A 3,832-nucleotide genomic window follows, 5' to 3' on the forward strand; every position below is an offset into this window, starting at 1 on the left:
GGACACAATTCCATAGTGTTATTCTTAACACTAATACCAGCCTTCACCTTGGAGAGGAGCACATTCAGCTGTCCAAAATATCCCTCATGGAGAAATTCCAATATAAGTTTCAAAATAAATTAAACTAGAAAGACACAGTAGTGCTTAAAGTACTTGGTCATCTCAATGCTAAAACATTAGAAATGTCTGTTCTAAGAAGCTAGTTTAAAAAAGAAAAAAAAAACTTATGGTGTTGACTGAATATTCTTATAATATCACCATAAATACTGCTGTATTGTGGAGAGCTGCTGCAGACTGTATCATGTTCTTTCCCTCCACACCACCCTCCATACCCAAATGCCAACTCTTTCTTTCTCTTTCATATGCATTGTGACTTTGCTTTCATAACAGGGGGAGCAACTAGAAGGTTGTGCTACCAAGAAGGGCCAAAAGTGATGAGGAAATTTGAAGAAACTCATTCATTGCCATTGAGTAGATTTCTAAGACCTATGAATGGGCATTAAGCACCTCTGGTTAGAGGAGCAAAGGCTAGAAGCTATTGAAGAGGGTCTTTGTGAAAATGTAAGTACAACTCAAGCTCTTTTATATCCTGGGAACAATGTGTGGCACAGGCTTGATGAGGAGACTCTTCTCAAAGTTCTTGTTCCCCAAAGATGGGGCACTGGAGAAATATTCAGAGGTTGCCTTCTGGACATGGACACTGACAAACATAACAAGAAAGGAACTTCACTAAGCAATAACAGGCAATAAAAAAATCTAGGATTTACTAAGTTCTACAGAATGTTGGGCAATATCCTTAATATCACATTCAATAAAGTTCTGCTGAAGATCATTCCACTACAGTTTCAGCAGTGCATGGATAGGGAGCTGCCAAACATGCAAGGCAGATTCAGAAGAGGGTGTGCTACAAAGGATGACATTGCTGACATCAGATGGACCTTGGCTCAATGCCAAGAATGCCAGAAAGGTGTTCACTTGTATTTTGCTGACTAGGTAAATGCATTTGACAGTGTGGATCATAACCAACCCTGGATATTATTCAGAAGAGTAGAAATTTCATAATACATATTGTTCACATAGAATGCATATATGGATCAAGAGGCAGTTATTTGAATAGAACAAGGGAATCCTGCAAGGCTTAAAATTAGGAAACAAGTGCTAGGATTGTATCTTCTCACCATACTTATTCAATCTGTGTGCTAAACTGAAGCATCAGGGTAAGAGAACAGTTTATTAACAACACGAGGTAGGCAGATGATGCAACCTTGCTTCCTGAAAGTGAGGAGGGCTTGAAGTACCTGCTGATGAAAAGCAAGGACTATATTCTTCAGTAAGGATCATAATTCAATGTAAAGAAAACAAAAATCCTCACGATTAGCTTACAACAATCAGAGAAATGATTGAAGCAGAGGAATTATTTTATCTTGCGTGGATCCAAAATCATGGTGCACTGGAAGTAGCAGCCAAGAAATAAAATAATACATCACAGTGGACAAATCTACTGCACAAGACCTCTTTAAAGCATTTAAGAGCAAGGATGTCACTTTGAGGACTACGGTGCACCTGACCCAAGCCATGGTGTTTTCAATTTCCTCATAAGTATATGTAAATCGGTCATGGAATGAGGAAGACCAAAGAAGAAACCATGCTGGTCAATTAAATTACGGAGCACGGAGAGAATATTGAAAGTATCATGGATGACCAGAAGGACAAACCAATCTGTCTTAGAAGAAGTATAGCCAGAATGTTCCTTAGAAGAAAGGATGGTATGACTTTGTCTCACATACTTCAGAAATGTTATTAGAAGAGACCATGCCTGGAGGGGGGAAAAAGCATGCTTAATAAAGTGGAGGAGGCAGCAAAAAAATAAAATAAAAAGAAGAAGAAGATGCTTGGTGAGATGTACTGGCACAGTGGTTGCATTAACAGACTCAAACATAGCAACAATTATGAGAGTGGGGCAGGGCCTGGCAATGCTGCACTCTTTGTGCATAAGGTTGCTATGAGCTGGAAGCAATTGAGGGCACCTAACAACATTTACTAGGCATTAGTCGTGCATTATGATTTCATATTATTTCATTGTATCTTTTACATAAACTTATCCTGGACATTATAGATGAGGAAATCAAAGCAAAAGAAATTAATAAGCTGGCATTATAAAGGATGGAGCCATAATTAAAAACCCTTGTTTGCCTCTAGAATCGGTTTCCCTGAGGAAAAGCAATGGAATATCACATGAATAATTTAGGAGGATTGGCACAAGGCTGATTCCTATGAGGCAAAGATCCCTAATGTCCAGCTTTTCCAGACTGCTGCTCAACGCTATCACCTCTACCATCAACCGCTCCTCCCCTCAGTAGTCTCCCTGCAGTCTCAGAGCTCCATGACTTGCTGCAACTCACAGCTCACCAAAGTAAGGGCTCCCGTCATTGTAGACGTTAGCGAGAATCAACCCTCCAGGCCTGGAGTAGTCTCACGCACATGGTTGCAGAGAATGATAAATCCAAATGATCACGTCAGTTAAAGAAACAGTGGGTTCCCAAGGCTGTGGAAAGCAGTTGGCTCAAATTCCAAGGACCAGATATCAGAGAATAAAGACTCAGACTTAAGAGAGAGAATGTTGTCAGAGAATTTGTACCCATTAAATTAGACTGTACCCTCAAGGAAGCGCCAAGTGAGGACTTGAGTTGCCCCTTCTAGGAAGGGAGTGATTGAAGATATAGTCCACAGTCAACTTGTCTTGACAGAAAGCTACCAGAGGTTCAGGAAAGAAAGATATCTTACTTGTTTTATTGACTATGCAAAGGCTGTATAAATCATAATAAACTATAGAAAGCCTTGAGAAGAATGGGAATTCCATCAAACTTCATTGTACTCATGCAGAAACTATATATGGATCAAGACACTATTGTATGAACAGAAAAAGGGAATAGTACATGTTTTAAAATCAGGAAAGATGTGAGTCAGGGTTGGATCCTCTCACCAAACTTGTTCAACCTATTTGCTGTTCAAATCATCAGAGAACTGGATTATATGACAGAGTGCAGCATCAAGATGAGAGAAAGACTTACCAACAAGCTGAGATACACAGATGACATAACTTTGATTGCTGACAGTGAGGTGGACTTGAAATACTTGCTGATAAAGATCAAGGATTGATCTTTAAATAGAAAGAAAATCAAAATTTTCACAACTGGACCAAGAAGCAACATCATGATAAATGGAGAAAAGCTTAAAGCTGTCAAGGGTTTTGACTTGTTTGGACCAACAATCAGTGCTCATGGAAACAGTAGTCAAGAGATCAAAGGGCACACACATTGCATTCAGTAAATCTGCTTCACAAGACTTCCTTGAAGTATGGAAAAGCAAGCATGTTACCTTGAGAACCAAGGTGCTCTGGACTCAAGCCGTTTTCAATTGTCTCGCGTAAATGTGAACGTTGGACATTGGACCAGGGCAAGAAGAGGAATTGATGCATTTGAATTGTGGTGCCGGCAAAATGATGGCACATTGAAAGTGCCATGGACTGCCCAAAGCACACACAAATCTGTCTCAGAGCAAGTACAGCCAGATTGCCCCTTAGAGGCAAGGATGGGGAGACGCTCTCTCAGGATTGTGGACATGTCCAGATAAATCCGTGTGGTAAAGGGGAGGGGAATCCATCAAGGGGAGGGCCCTTGACTAGACAGACTGACACGGTGGCTGCAACAATGGGCTCAGACCTGAGAACAATTGTGAGGACGGCACAGGGCCGGGCAGGGTTTGGTTCTGCTGAACGTAGGATTGTGATGAGTTGGCATTGATTTACCAGCACCTCACAACAACACTCTCG

Source organism: Tenrec ecaudatus, chromosome 6 (assembly GCF_050624435.1).
Source record: "Tenrec ecaudatus isolate mTenEca1 chromosome 6, mTenEca1.hap1, whole genome shotgun sequence".
Taxonomy (NCBI): domain Eukaryota; kingdom Metazoa; phylum Chordata; class Mammalia; order Afrosoricida; family Tenrecidae; genus Tenrec; species Tenrec ecaudatus.